The sequence below is a fragment of the Aulonocara sp. 'chitande type north' Nkhata Bay genome, linkage group LG8 (assembly GCF_057382095.1).
Source record: "Aulonocara sp. 'chitande type north' Nkhata Bay isolate Kocher_YH1m ecotype deep benthic linkage group LG8, A_spYH_male_GT1.1, whole genome shotgun sequence".
Lineage (NCBI taxonomy): Eukaryota > Metazoa > Chordata > Actinopteri > Cichliformes > Cichlidae > Aulonocara > Aulonocara sp. 'chitande type north' Nkhata Bay.
In genome coordinates, this window is record NC_141351.1 from 7,752,346 (window position 1) to 7,769,407 (window position 17,062).

Sequence of the window (17,062 nt, forward strand, 5' to 3'; positions counted from 1 at the left end):
ACACTGTGCAATGACAGAGTTTCACAAAGCTTGTATTCAGGGCTGCCATTCACAAATAGTCTTTTACCAAGGCCAAAGCACAAAGATGCAGTTGGTGCAAAAACCACAAAAACCCAGACCCCCGAGCAATGGCCAGGTGCAATGTGATCTAATGGCTGTCTTCATATTTCTCTTATAAGTGTCATCAGAGTCCACTGGGACCAATGAGTTCCTTTATGTAGCTTTATATCAGCTAAATTGTGTTTTTGGGCATGATTTCCCCCGCACTGAAAGATGATGATGTCTGGACACTATAAAGGAATTGAAGAGCGGTGTCACGAGATTCAGAATAAGTTCTTCAGTTGCAAACAACACTGACCCTATACACAGGAATCTGTGTAAAAATAGCTTTTGTTTGTATGGGCTTTTACCCAAAAGTCAAAACTGTACACAAATTGTGGAAAAGGGATAATGCGATAGAACGAAAATTATACAAAAACCCCAACATTTTAACCTCAATTGTCTTTTAAAGTTAAAAATAACATTTTCAACTCTCTGATAACACCTCTCAATCAAATGCACGTAACTCTACTTAAGTATTAAAAGTGTAATTAGTATATATATTTTTTATTTTATTTTATTATCTATCTAAATTGAGTTCCAGGTCCTTCCCCCTGTTTACCAGACGTTAAAGTTTTATTTTTACCTTTAAAATTTCCAGATAACATCTTACAAATGAAATCCAAACAGTGTTAGTTTATTTCGATGAACAGTATATTCTCAGAGTGAAACACACTACACTTTTACTAAAAGGTATTAAGATTGATGAGATTTTTGTTCCAGCACATTTGTTCTATTTAATTTCTCACACTTATTTGTATTATTAAAAAAAAAGAGTGACACATCGGTTGCAGTGATATACTACAATGACAGTCCTCACAGCTATTTCACCTCTTACTCACACGCCCCTGGTCTGGCAAGGGCTAAGATATTCCCTGGCTCATGAGAGACCTTTGCCCAAGCATGCAGGCATATTAGCACCATGAGTTTAACTAATGAAATAATTTTCACAGCTAAGTGAACAGCTGCTTTGTGTGTTGAAAAGATAATTACAAAAATGATTATACACAACAATGTAATGTTTTTAAAAGCCCACATTTTCAGTTTGGGACATTTACTCATAAAATTACATCCATATAAACAGTTTTCTAATGCATTTCTAATATAGTGAAATGACTTGTGTCTTGAGCTATATTGATATTTGCAGCTGGTTAACTCGAAAAATATATAGGAAGATGATGTTCTTTTTCTCTGTGTGAGCTGGCTGCCATGGGATCATCTTCAAATGCACTCGAATTGAACAGATCAGAGATGTAGGCAAGATCTGGAGGTCTGGGAAGCTGGGTCACCTTTATGAAAATTTGCCAATGCACCGAAGGAATACTAAACAAAACCAAAAGCTACCAATAAGAGACTGGTACAGTCTATGTCATGGTCGGAATTGGTACATTATCTGTTTGTATGATGGTCTCTCAGCAAGATCATGCAAAACTACCAAACTTAGTGTGGAGTGAAGTATGGAAAACTGAAGGTGGACTGGGTCTGTCTCATCTGTCTTACTAGCTCATTTTACAAAGTTACAAAAGCCAACAGATTTTAAATAATAGCGAAAAACAATAAAAAGCAAATGAATACAGTGTAATAACATAGTATAATAATGTGTAATCTGAAATGTTACAGTTACTTTAAATGAATGAAATTTGTGTGACAGTTTTCATATCTTTTTCTTTCGGTATGGCAAGTATGTGCACTTTCAACAAGTTGGTGGAAACAGAGATTTTGGTCCACAATACTAAGATTGCATCACATACTTGATGCACATTTAGAAGCTGCACACGATGCAAATCTTCTGCTTCACCACTTCCCACATGTACTCCACTGGAGCATGGCGATTGGTTAACTGTGAAAATCAGGATGGATCCATGTGTACATCAAATTCTGACCCGACCGTCCAAACGGCACAGCAGAAATAGAGACTCATCAGACCTTCCTTTTTACCTTCCTTTCCTGTTGCCATTTTCATTCTTTTTAAATTCTACAAAGCGTTCTGAAATATTCAAACCAGCTCACCTGGTACCAACATCTGGTACCACATTCAGAGCCATATAAACCACCTTTGTTCCCCATTCTGATGATCGGTTTGAAATTTGGTTGGCTGCTGCCATGTGATTGGCTGATTTGATATTTGCATTACCAAGCAGCTGAAGGTGTCTAATGAAGTGTCCCATGAATGTTTGTATATATATTTTACAAATGTCTTTAATAAAAAAACTTCTTTATTAAATTTAAGTGACTCCCACGACACTAGTGGCATTTACTCCCCCCACCCCATTCTCCAGAGTTTAGCCCACATTTGCTTCAGATGGGCTCTAGGAGGTTTAAGACAATTTATTTTCTGGTCAGTGTTCTCGTATGCACCTTCGTCATATGCTATCTAGAACAACTGAGGCCTGCAGTGTACACGGGAGCACAGCTTTATACTGTGTTTGGCTGAGAAGAGAGTGAGATGAGAGCCACGTTTAAAACAATCTACCACGAATTTGTGCTTTTTACTGAGCGTGCAGCCATGTTCAGCAGTTAATCACACACACACTCACACACACATACACTCATTCATCATTAAACAGCATTAAGTTTTCAAAATATGAATAGGGTTACTCAACTGCTAAAACCCGTACTTTTGTACTGTCATCATATCATCAATCATTCTGTTTCCCTGTGCCTCCGTCTTCATACCTGCATCTCTTATTGTGCGTGTGTGTCTGTGCGCACTCTGTAGCTCCAGCTAATGACATAAGTAAGCAGACATGTTCAGCAACATATTGGCGCATGTAAACACTGTACACTGTAGCAGCCACCCCCCGCTTCCTCCTCTTTCCTCCATGCTTTTATCTCTCTTATCTCCTGCCCTCTAAATCTGCTCATCCGTTTCTCTCTGTCTCTACTCATCTCTATCTGTTTATCTGTCTCCCTTCCTTGGGCACTCCAAGCCCTTTCTTCCCTGTTCCCCCTCTTTATTATAATATGCCCTCTTTTTCTCTTCTCGCACCCCGAAACACCTTCGCTGACATTATTTATTTCTCCCCGCAACTCCATCTGTCTGACGATCTGCCTTCCTTTCCAGCCGTTCATCCACCATCATTCTGCTGCTGATGTGCTGTGATGGAGGAAGTAAATAAATAGAACCAAAGCCAGGAATCCTAAAAGATCTGGTCTTTGCATAAAGGACAGTAATTCATCAAGCAGGATCTGCGTCCGGTTCTTCTTCATCGTAGAGAAGAAGATTTATCTTTAATAGTAATAGTCAGGTGATCTAGGAGGGCGGGAGGGAAGGTTTAGCGGGAGAAAAGAAATTATTAAATGTCACCAGTTGATTGATGCCACCTGGGGCTAAGATGCCATCTTTGTTTTGGGCTTAGTGTTCACTGCATTGGCAAAAAGGGAAAAAGTACGAAAGGGAAAGACGGGCAGGAAGGAAGGGATGTTATATCTCGCACTCTTTAAAATAAATAAATAAATAAAATAAAGACCTTGTCCTGTTTGTAGGTGTAAAGTGAGAGATCAGTGTGTTGAATAATTGCAAACAATAGGTGGTGAAAAATGCAGGAAACGTTCTCCTAAGGCACCACCTCATTGTAGAAATCCCCGCACCAAATCCAGGCTTCCTTTAACCAGCCTCCTCCTGGGTAAGTGAGCTCTTTTCTCTCGCCTACCCACCACACCCTCCCCCTACATAACCAATTAGCTCTGAGGCCATAATGGATGTTGTTTGCCGTGTTTCCCTGTCAGCGGATTGAATTAGCGCCTCTGTGTGTGCGAGTGTGTGTGCGTGCGTGAGTGATCATCTTATCGGCTCTTAGTACAGTAATGAAACACAGTTATAAATGGCTGCAATCCTGTTAACAAAACAGCACCTGAGTGCAGCCCGCTAGATAAATCAGAACTGGGCCGCCGCCATGCCGGCCCCGGCGGCTGTTGCTAAGGCGTGGAATCACCAGGAGACAATTGAATCATTTGCTCATTGTCTGATAAAGCGTCTGTCTTTAACAACCGGATCACTGCTATAAAAAAAGAGGAGAAAAAATAAGACTGTTTGTTATCTCTGTGCTTCTCCTTTCACAGGATTTAGGAGAGGCCGCGCTGGAGTTCTGTTTTTGTCATCAAACCGATAATACAATAAAACAACAGCATATTTATTTGATTTCCAACATTAAAAAAACAGCCCGCTGCTCTGGTTCTGGTTTTTCTTCACTGCACCACGGTGATATGGATTGTCATGCATACACTCTCTCTCTCTGTCACACACACACACACATGCACAGATTCCCCCGTCTTTGTGCTGGGGGACTATTAAAGACAGTGTCTAATGCTGCGACATACTCCAGTGCTCACACACTTAATTGTGTTAATGTTTGAGTTCACATAATCTTTCAGGGCTGTCATTCTCCCCGATTATTCAGCCCTGTTTTCAATTACCGAACGCCTCGGCACTGTAGGCCCAGAATGCATGATATACCTATCCGCGCGCGCGTTGTCTCTGTGTGTTTTCCCGCCGCTGTTTGGGCACGTGAGCAAAATGACTTCAGCTAAACAAAGATTGAGGATGAGGTATAGCGTGAATTATCTCCATGCTGAGTTTTTTTTGTGGTTTTGTTTTTTGTTTATCAGTTAACTCATTTGGCTCCGAAGCTGCGCACATGCGAATGTTTGCGCGCGCATGCACACGCAAGCGTGGTTTCAGCACAGCCGTGTGTTTACACAAGCATGCTCGGGCTGTCAACGGCCAGTCAGATGAAAAATTGAACAGCTCCTCCTTAAACTCATTTTGAAATGTGTCTGCAGCAGTTTTGGCTCCAGTCACCGATCACACCACATCATCAGCTATTGTGAATATGAGAAGAGTGAACTGTGTTAGCGTTTCGACACACACGCTAGGAAGCGGAGCGGGAGTCAACTTTACGGGAGTAAGAAAAATAAAAAGCACATAGCACAGTCATTACGTTGTGAGCAGGGCCCACTCAACCAGATCAGTGTGTGTGTGTGAAAACGATAGAAACTGTGTACGTGTGTTTGTGTTTTCTTATGTCAATCATTCATCAGTACCAGTGCTGGCGGTCTATTGAAAGAATGTTCCTAGCATGGTTTACTTACTGTCACACAAAGTCAAATGTGTTACTGTGTACAGCGAGGATTATGGCTGGAAATTCAAGGTTAATCACTGTTGTCCTGTGAAGTTAAAAGCCTTGTATGCCAACTCCCATACAGCCTGAATGTTCCCCAAATATATCTTTCCTGTGTCATCCTGTTCTGTAGTTGGTTAATGATGTGTTGCAGGAGTGCGTTTAAAAAATAATAATAGTAGTAAGATAGTAAGCCAGTGATAAACTGGGGAATTTCCACTTCTAGCAGATGGTGTCATTTCAGTGCATGATGCAAAAAACCAGCAGGCTAATAATACTGGCTTATGGGTAAATATATCTATTTAGCTTTTATTTCTCTGTCATTATTAGAACAGCTCCAGACAAAGGATTTTCCTAGCTGAGTAGCACATTTATGAAATTGATTTGATCATTAAATATAGAGTTTGCTGGGACATTAGAAGGTGTTTTAGGTTCCAGTTTTTAGGTTCAAGTTAAAAACACCTGAAAAAAATCTATGAACTTGGAAAATGAACTAAAATAAGCAAAACATTTAGAGGCTTTAGACATCTCTTATAACCTGCCTGATGTGGCTTTGATGGACATGTTTACTGAGATTTAGTTTTTTCAAAGAGTGTTGGGTTTTGATTGTGATAACTATGTAATTTGTTTAAATCCTGCATTGCTATTCTTGCAATATTAGTCAAAAGACTAAAAACAACACTGAAACTAATAAAAACAAAAAACTTTAAAACAATAAAAAGTTAAAGTGGAATGAATACACCTTCTCTGGAAGCTGACTGAAATTAAACTTAACTGAAAAAAGTAAAAAAAAAAAAAGAAGACGATAAAAATGAAAGCTAATTAGAAAATACAAAACTTCAATAACTGAGCTGCAGAGTGCTCTTCTTTAGACCTTCTTCCTTTTGCTCTTGGCTCTATATGAGACAGGGAGAGGTGTTATCTTTAATATGCCCTGCCCACATACTGTTTAAACCTTCTGTTTGTGAGCAGCAGCCAATCAAAACAAAAGTTAACATAAAAAGGGGGAGCGGGGGCCAAAACACCTGTTTCAGCGTGTGGATGAACTGAAGGACTGGACCAGGGTCAAGTATAACATAATTGCTACAGTATTTTGAATTGGCGATTATTCAAAGTCCAAGAATAAAAATTTGAAGCTGGAAATTAGCATATAGTTCTAGTTTCATGCTGTGCTACATTACAGAGAAATACGAAACCAGAACAGCAATGCACAAACCGAACTAGTTTTTAACAACACTGACAAAAGTGGTACTGATTCAAAAAGTGTTGCAACCAGGAAGAAAACACCCTACCCACGGTGTGTGATCAAACTATCAAAGCTATTGGGGAGTTGCCCAACTATTATGTCTGTAACTGAAGGCATCATGCTGTAATGATGCTAAAAACATCTACCTGGACTGCATTTCATTATAAATGTCCTTTGACAAATAAACAAAAAACCCCCAGAAAGAACGAAAAAACGAATTAGACACTGGATGTGTCCTGTCCCATTTAGAAGCTCCTTTGGAACAGCCCAGCTGCTTTCAAAGCTGTTTGCAGAAATTTGAATGAGTCAGCTAGCGGGTTAGAGTTATTTGGCTAACACATACTTGTGTTGAGTAATGTCAGCCACCATGACTAGACAGACACAAACAGGAATGACTCAGGATCTTGGACTTTGTTAACAGAAAACTGTAGACAAGGATGCATGCAGTGGAGCGTTGACAGCTGAACCTCAACAAAACAGCACTGACTGACGTTGTTCAAGGATGCCACAAAGGTATCGCTAGATAAATAAATAAATTCACTGTAATCATAATAACGAAATTCCCGAAAACCTATTTTTAGCAATGAGGTCCAATGTAAACTAAGTTTAAACACACCAACATAAATTTGTTGCATACATGCAGAAGTTTATTTAAACTGTAAATTGCATAATATATATAATATATTACTTACACAGGTCATGGATAACATTGTAACCACCTGCTTAACATTATGTTGATCCCCCTTTTGCTGCCAAAACAGGACTGACTCATCAAAGCACGGACACCGTCAGAACTCCTGAAGATGCCCTCTGGTATCTGGCACCAAGATGTTAGCAACAGATTGTTTAAGTCCTGCTTTTTGCGAGATGGGGCCTTCATGTTTTTCCCGTATCCCATTGATGCTCGGCTGGGTTGAGATCTGGGGAATTTGGAAGCCAAGTCAACACCTCTAACTTGTTGTTGTGCACCAAACCATTCCTAAAGCATTTTTGACACAGCCATCAGGGAATACCGTTTCCATGAAAGGGTGTACATGGTCTACAACAATGCTTAGGTAGGTGGCACGTGTCAAAATAATATCCACATGGACTCAAGGTTGCCGTACAGAACGTCAATCAAAGCCGATGCTTACCAGGTGTTCCCCAATTAAGCATCGCAAGTGCACCTGTCCATCCGTGTGATGTAAAAGAAAATGTGATTGATCACACTAGGCCACTTCCCTCCATAACTCTGTGGTCCGGTTCTGATTGTCACGTGTCCATTGTTGGTGCTTTTGAAGGCAGACAAGGGTTAGCATAGCACCCCGACTGGTCTGTGGCTATGCAGCCCCAAATGCAACAAACTGGTATGCACTGTGTATTCTGACACTTTTCTATCAGAACCAGCATTTACTTTTTCAGCAATCTGAACAAGACTCACTTTGTCTGTTCCCACTGTCTGTGGGAGCTGACCTTCGCTCCCCACACGAATCAGTGAGCCTTGACTGCCCATGACCTGTCGGTGGTTCACCACTGTTCCTTCCTTTGACCACTTTTGATAGATACTGACCACTACAGATGGTTAGATTATGATGATTAATTAAATTATCTTCAAAACCTCAGTCTGGTATGGCAACCTAACTGAGACAGGAACAAACTGGACAGGATCATCAAAATGCTGGAAAAATCACTGGTCTTCATCTGATTTGTTCCAGCTGAAGTACTAATTATTATTAATACTTTTATTATGAATTGATTTGTGACTTGCTCAACCAATGACAATTTTCTACTAATGTTAACAGTGTAATTACTCTAATCCTAACTTGTGTTTAACTTGTAAAAATGCCTGTGTGTGATCATTTCTCTAAGGTTGGTGCTTATTTTTGTTCCCTAAATCTGACCACACTGCTTTAACCAAACAGCATCAGAAAAGACAAAGTCAAAATGAAAGTCAGGAAAAAGTTTATCTCTGGTTTTAGGCCATGTGATTGACGCTAAATGATCATCCAGGTGCTGACGGGCTACCTGTTGCATTAAAATACACCAGAAATGGGTTACTGACTGTGACTAGTTAAGTTGAAAGCGAGAGGTGTATGAGAGGCAAAGTGTATGACTCTGATACCAGAGGATGACTATTTGGCAAGTCTTAGTTTCCAATGAGTGATTATTTCATTTAAAAATGAGGTGCAACAAGAGTTGACACACATCAGTCATGCAGAGACTTCTCCATGTCTCCCTCCATCATCATGTTATCTGAAACACACCTTAGTTGTCCAATGAACGTGTTTTCTGTGTTTTGCATAGCGTGTAGATGAGTTGATTTATAACTCGGTTTACTATCTGTGTAACAGACAAGGAACTCCTCTTCTAGTTTCTGAGGGCGTTTATCTCTCTAAGGCTGTAATGGATGTATTCACACTGTGAACACACAATTTCTATTGTTGTTTTTGATAAGTCAAAGGGGTGTAAAGCAGTTGTAGTGATAGGGAAAGAAAAGAAATCATTGCATAGCTGTGACAGTTTAAAGATTCTCTATACTTCGGTGTTGGTTTTGGGGGTGGGACAACTTACCAGATAGACTTTGCAGATATTTATATGGTGGCCATGCAGTAAAACTAACTGCTTGGTAGCCTATAAAGAGACATTTCATATAAAACAAATCTTTTCTTTTGCAGTCCTTTGCACAAACAAGTTAACTGATTACACAATCATGGAACATGTATGAGTTGAATCTCTTTTCTCAACAAACCCAAAAAATTAACAACTGACATCTTTGATGGGTATCCCCCCCCCCCCCCCCCCCCCCCCCCCCCCCCCCAGAAACCAAACTATTGCAAAGAGTGTTGGGTGCAAACACAGTTTCATTTTAACAAAATGTAAATTCAATTCCTCAGTTTCTGAGGAATCCAATTTTCCAGAGCAGGATTTTGCAAGTGTAAACCTCAAACCTTTGCATTTACCTTTCTGTCTGTTCCTTTTTGACAAACTGGGCTAAATAGGTGTTGGGGACAACCCTTTGTAAAACAGGCTGTGGGTCCGGTCAAGGCTGCAGAAGCCTGTTAGAAGAAGGACAGGCTGGGGAGACAACTGAGGTTGTTTGCCATCAGGTGTGTGTGAAGATATCTCCAAACATTTGGACCCTGGAGATAACAACATGCCAGAGAGGGGGAGGCAGAGAGACAGAGATGAGTGTATTTCCCTGGGACCACCTAAGCTGCCTAATCAAGATATGACTCCACTGTGCATGAGTGTGTGCGTGTGTTTGTGTGTGAAAGACAGCGGGAGAGACAGAGTGTGTGTGTGCGTGTGCACGTTTCTGCGCCTGAGATAAAAGGCGGCAAATCAGAGGTTTCCCTCATCCTGATCCCTTATAGCAGACTATGTGCCTGTGAGCGTGTGCGCGAATGTGTGTGTGCATGTCTGTGGGTATAGGTATGTGTGTGTGTGTCAGACAACTGGGTAGCTGCTCCCAGAGCCCCCATCACATCACCTAGACCATGGAGACCAGACCTGCACAGGAGTAATGAGCAGTGCGTTGTTGTGTCTATGTCACTCACAATGTGTGTGTGTGTGTGTGTGTATTTCTGTGGGGGCGAGTGATAAGCGTTAGCACTGTGATGTTGCATTAATTGCGTGCAGAGTCTTTGGTTCCCTCTCGCACAGTTAATGAAGACACGACACGTCGCTCATCCCTCTCCGACGCTGCGCTTTGAGTGCCACTGTGGCCTCCGCTGCATTTGAGCACTGTAATTTGGCTTTTAAATGAAATAAATTAGTTATCTGGGAGATCCTAAGGATTACAATTATCATTATTTTTCCCTTAGTGACAAATGCCACGCTGTGATTGGTTAATGGCTTTCTTCTGAGTGGCAGCCATCCTATGGGGTCGTCCAAACTGAGGAAAATGGAAGGGGAGTGAAAGGCGCCAATCTGTACGACTAATGAGGTGCAATTATATCGCTGACTGTCTGTTGACGTGACCCCACCAAAAACCTTTGCATATACGCACACACACACACACGCACAAACGCACATGCTTAAAACAACCCTTGAAAAACACAAATTTAGTTTGTAACTTACTGGATGGCCATGGGACGAAAAAGAATATCTGTGAGTTACTCATTACATTCATCTTTTTACAGGATTAGGATGTATCGTTGTCCATGTTGACCTGGTTAAAGGTCACCATTTGTTACATTACGTTAGTCACTAGTAGCTTAGCAAACACTGAGTGTCTGACCAAACCGTTGGTGGTTGATTTGTGGGAAATGAATGCAGAAGGTTTTACTAACAAAAAAGATATAAGAATAAAAAAAATTAAAGACTAAGAAGAACAAGATCTTTACTTCTGCTGGATCAGCATCAGTCCTTTTAAGTTGTTCATCCTTTGAGAATTTGCAACTGTGTAATAGAAAAGCAAAGCAGGTTATGTTAAGCTTCAGAGACTGTCTCTCTATATCACAGTGCTGTTAGAGAAAGTTTATAGGTTTGTTTCCTTCTGTTTGGGTAATTTTAATGTAAATCTGTTCAGCACGGTGGACAAATCAGCTGATTTAATGTATATAGCCGTGCAGGTCCTTAAGTTTATTTCTGTGTAATCACCTTTTTATATTTATGTGACCTCAGGCAAACAGAAACTTTTTTTAACAGATTTTAACTGACCTAAAAGACATAAGACAGACTGGTAGCTCATATGGTTTAGACACATTATCACGTTTATTTTAAGGGTATAGTGGGATGTAATAACTAGACATGAAGACGGAATACGGTACATACTTTTAGACCAGAAACTTGATATGTGTTTAGATATTTGATGTGTTTAAAAATTCTATCTGGAGTGTGATTAGTTTGCTTCAGACAGTCGATGTAGAACTAACCAACATATATGCTCAAGAGCTGTTTTTGTTTTAGATAATAGGTTCGTTTGAATATTATGTTGTTCTTATGGTCAACAAATCTAACAAAAAGACCATAAACAAACAAACATTTGACACTAACAGCTGCTGTTTGGTCTGACATATTCTTGCTATAGTTTACTTTGTGCAAACATGCAAAAAGCTAAATTTGTGGTCAAAAACTAGAAAAAGCATAAAGGCAGGGAAGAGAAAATGCTGAAAGATGGACTCACAAATTGGCAGTTTGTTGCTAATGACATAATACCAAATAAATAAGTCTTATCTTGTGAGATTTTTTATATGAACTGTTTTGTTTATGCTTTTGCACATTAGCAGAGTTCCAGGGATATGTGGGGTTTTTTTTCTTTGTTTTTTTTTTTTTTTTCTTGCCACAAGTCTGTTTCATTGTGCGGTCTTTCATCCTATCACCGTGGCTACTTCATGCACGTATGCAGGTAAGATGTCAATTATTGTTTGCACATTAATGGAGACTAGAAGTCTTTATGTCTGTGCTAAAAGCAAAGCTGAAGATCGGCTTGAGCAGAATGCACTTCATGGACAAGGCTTGATTTTTCCTGCAGCTCAAGTCATAGAAAGCCTTCCACTCTTCCCTTTGTCTATTTCTCTGAATGCTTCTCTCATTGTCTTCGACTTCTTTCAGATAATCTCATTTAGACTTCCTCTCTTGATTTTCAAGCCTCCTTCTCTCTCTCAGCGGAGCTCCCTGCCTCTCTCCCATGGCTCTGTCTTTCTTGCTCTTTCTCACTCACTTCCTCTAAATGCACACGGTATTGATGTTTTTCCCTCCATCATGGCCCCTGTGATGCTTTCTCTCCTTTTAGCTTTCCCCTTTGTCTCCCACCTTTTATTTGTCAAAGGTTCTCTGCAGTGTTTTCTCCCCAGGTACAGGCTCTCTCATGCACACAGATGTATAGATAAACCAGGGGTTTAACTGAGTTTTTGAAGGGTAAGGCCAATACTGATTTTTTGAAAGTGCTGATGGCCAGTGAACTGCATATATCAACATAGAATATCTATAAAACAAACATTTTCTTGCTGAACTCATATGAAGAATATCATTATAGCCTAAGAGGAAAGCATGACATGTTTCTTTGATTGAAACAAACACAAATATAGCATTTTTAAAATGCCTGAACTGTGTAGTGTTTCTCTTTATTAAAATTCCAACTACTGCTCTGAGAAGAGAAACTATTAAATATAGTTAGGTTCATAATTTGTTGGATAGAGATGCGATTTTTGTAGTTTTGCCTCTGTACACCACCACAGTGGAGTTTCAATCAACAATCAGCACATGATTGAAGTGTAGACTTTATTTCGAGGGGTTTAACCGAAATTGTGGATTAATGTTTAGAAATTAGACATTTGTATACAATGTACCTCAATTTCAGAGCCTCAAAATTAATTGGATAAACTAATAAAGGGTTAAATATAAAGATTGTCTTGAATGCTGTCTCCTTTGCCTGAAGTCTTGGAGCCATGTGCATCGCTAAATGCTTTTTCTCCTCCCTCAGATTCTCCACCAGGCCTTTACTGCGGCCGCTTTCAGGTTTTGCTTGTGGGTCTCTTTGCTCACATTTTTGTTTTCAGTAACTGAAAGTGACTAACTTGGTCATTGAGGAATATCTAATTTCTTTGCTGTGAGAAACTTGATTTTTTTTTTTGCAGCAGTATGCTTTAGGTCATTATCCATTTGCACTTTGAAGCCATTCAATCAGTTTTGCAGAGTACTTTCGAGAGCATAGCACTGTACACTTCACAATTCATCCTGCTACTTCCATCAGCAGTCACATCATCCATAAACACTGGTGACCCAGTTCCACTGGCAGCCATACGTCCCCATGCTGTAACATTACCTCCACCATGTTTGACAGATGATGTGGTATGCTTCAGATTATGAACTGTTTCTCTCTTTCTCCTTATTTTTCTCTTCATATCATTCTGGCTCACGTTAATTTTGGTTTCATCTGTTTGTCAGAACTGTGCAGGTTCCTTTAGATGTTTTCTGGCAAAGTCTAATCTGGGCTTCTTGTTCTGGAGTGTAACTAGGGTTTTAAATCTTCTTTATTTCCATTTATGAATGTGTATCTTGATTATAGACAGTGATACACCTGTGATGTTTTTCTTAACCATGGAAATAATTCTGCTATCCTCCACTTTAAGTATCTTTCGTGGTCATTCAGGATACTTGGTGTTGCTAAGCTGGTCACAGCAAAATCTACCAGAGAGTTGATTTAAATGCCCCTAAAACTTTTGCTATAACTCTTCTTTTTTTTTGCACTGGCATCTTTTTATGACTTAAAATTACATTTAACAGCTAAAAAAAATACAATTTCAACATTTATTTCTGCTTTATTTGTCATGAAATAACAAAGAAAGCTGGTCATAAAACTGCTTGACAGTCAATTGTCCAATTCAATTTGAATCTCTGAAAATGTGGACTGTGTGAATGTCTGTAATTCCTTAATAATAATTCCTTAAAACCCTCTAAAAACCATTGAATTAAACTTGAATGACTGCACTTCAGTCTGGTGTTGAGAATTTTTAATCCAATGTGGTGGTAAATAGAAACAAAACTACAAAAACTGTCTGTTTGTGCAGCTGATCTGTGATGATTTGTTGGAAGTTATAACTCACAGAAGGCAGGGCAGACCATTTTGTGAAAGTCAAATACAAAATGAAACCAAATATGGAAATCTTAATCTAAATGTGGAAGAAATCTGGATTCCTGGATAGGGATGTTAAAATGCAGCTGCCTTTCAGGAAATTCAGGTCATCAAAAGAAATGCCATAGGCATGGAGTTTAGGATTAAGTTCATATTAAATGGATTTGTTTGAATGAATTTGAATAAATATCATGGTTAAAAAGGTCTTACACTATTGGAACGTTATACATATTGTTCAGTAAGTAAAGCAGGAAGTACAGGGTGGGCCATTTATATGGATACACCGTAATAAAATGGGAATGGTTGGTGATATTAAAGTCCTGTTTGTGGCACATTAGTATATGTGAGGGGCAAACTCCTCAAGATGGGTGGTGACCATGGTGGCCATTTAGAAGTCGGCCATCTTGGATACAACTTTTGTTTTTTCAATAGGAAGAGGGCCATGTGACACATCAAACTTATGGCTAATGTCACAAGAAAAACAATGGTGTGCTTGGTTTCAACGTAACTTTATTCTTTCATGAGTTATTTACAAGTTTTCTTTGTTCACAGCCATTGACATGTCAAAGAGGTTAACACGTGAGGAGCGGATCGAAATTGTGTTGATATCTGGTAAATGCAATAACTGGGTCATTGCAGCGGATTTCAATGCAAGACCACCCATCTCCCATGCTACAGTCAGCAAACTGCTTGCTAATTTTTGTGAAACTGGTTCAGTGTTAGATTTGCCAAAATGTGGACGCAAGAAAACTGTCACTAATGAAGAAACATCAGTGGCTGTCCTAGCTTCATTCAGCAAGAGCCCACAGCGTAGCACTCGCCGCATGTCACTGGAGAGTGGCATTAGTCGAACATCCCTTCGGCGGATATTAGCTACTCACAAATGGCACCCTTACAAACTCCAGCTACTGCAGCATCTCAACGAGGATGACCCAGATTGGTGCACAGAATTTGCAGAATGGGCAAAACAAAAATTGGAACAGGACCCTCAGTTCACACAGAAGTTTTTGTTCAGTGATGAGGCAAACTTTTATGTGAATGGAGAAGTCCAAGATGGCCGACTTCTAAATGGCCACCATGGTCACCACTCATCTTGAGGAGTTTGCCCCCTCACATATACTAATGTGCCACAAACAGGACTTTGATATCACCAACCATTCCCATTTTATTACGGTGTATCCATATAAATGGCCCACCCTGTAGAGATAAGTAACTTAATACCAGAACAGGGCAGTAACATCTGCCACATTTTTCATTTTGGTAAACAGTTCAGGCCATTAGGCTTCTTGCTCCAGCTTCCTGGCTCTTCTTTTTCCTGTTTAAAATATGTTGTGTTAAGTAACCAGTGGGTGATGTCACCATGGCTACGTCCTTCCTTTAAATACAGGCTATGCTATCTACATATTTCTGTTACACAAGGCCAGTGTCCACATTTCTACAGAAGAAACTGCACATTCCTGCATGCTCCATGCTAAAAGCTTAAAGTGGCACAAGACAAGGGCTCTTTGTTGCATGTATCGCAACATTTCCTGTCTTCCTCTTGGCTAACTACATTATCAATTAAAGGCAAAATGGACTATCCTGTGGACAATCTGAAACAGCTAAAACCTCTGACGTATTACTTACTGTAGATCCTAATAGTACACAGACACTATTGCTTATTTACAACAGCATGACCAAAATGGATTTGTAGTAGTTAATCGAGGACACAATATAACCCTCATGCGAGGGTAAATTTACAGCGACACAGATATTTTGTGGCTGTGATTCAGGTGTAACCTTCATGCTTAATTTCATCATGATATATTGGCCTACCTGTAATAAAGCAGAAACACAGACACACTGAAATGCTCACGCAGCCTTTGCACCCTTTCTTTTGACTGTAAAAAAAGCAGCTGTAATAGAGAGCCGTGCGCCATGTCAAGCTATATTTTACATTTACAAGCGTATCTCACAACAAGCCAATCTAAGGTGGTAAGGCCAGATGAGGCTGGCTGTATCACAGCCCATCTAGTCAGCAGTTGCTTGCTTTATAACGCGGCCTGTATCCAAGCAGAAAGGATATTTAGGGAGCGATATAAAGAGAGATAAATGATGGGTGGCAGGGAGGATGGATGAGCGAGGGAGAGATGTAAGGAGAGAAGGCTCATGTATAAAAGAGGCTGTAAAGAGTGGAGAGGTTGGTTTCAGTGTGTTTAAGAGCTTGGCAGAGGAGCAGCTACCACTACTGCGACTGTGGTTTCTGGGGAATCAATGTCTGTGTGCGCATTTGTGTATGTGTGTGTGTGTGTAATAGGGGGGAAAGGATCCAGGGTATTTTCCTGGCATTTGATGGACAGCTTAACGCGCAGCTTGTAAAAACAGCAGTGCAAAATGTTCCACGTGCCAAGGGACAGGGTAGGTCACACACACACATCAGATACACACACACGCGCACAATAAAAGTGAAGTGCACAGTTGTAGTCTTATTTATTAGGGATCCTGTGGTGTGGGTGAACAGTCACTGGGTAGTAGATCAGCCCAGGGTAAAACCAGATGATGTTTTCTTAACATTTCCCCTGATAATTTCCAACATCTCCCTCGCGTAATCACATTTTCAACATTTCCCCATAGGGGAGGGCGAGCCTGTTAAAACCTTCACACTCGTGACCACATAGTCTCAATTAGCCCTCGCTGATATTTTGTGTGCAGCTAATGAGCTCAAGTAGTTTGTGCAACAACTAATGACAGCGAAACTGAGTCACAGAGAAATGGCAGATAGCACTTGGACTTCTCAGACAAGATCACTTTAAAGCCATCGCCTCCCTCACCGTTCACCTCTGCTCCCCTTGCCCTTTATTGTCCATGTCCCATTGGTATCATATCCCCAAACCTTTCATTTTGCTGCGTTACAACCAATGTTGCACAAGTTGTCCATCTCTCTGAACCCCAACTCCTCATTTCTCATTCCTATTTCAGTCTCAACACGAGAATTTTGAACCAGTGTTACAACATTCGGTGTTGTTGCATTTTGTCGGGGGATTGTGTGGTCGAGCAACG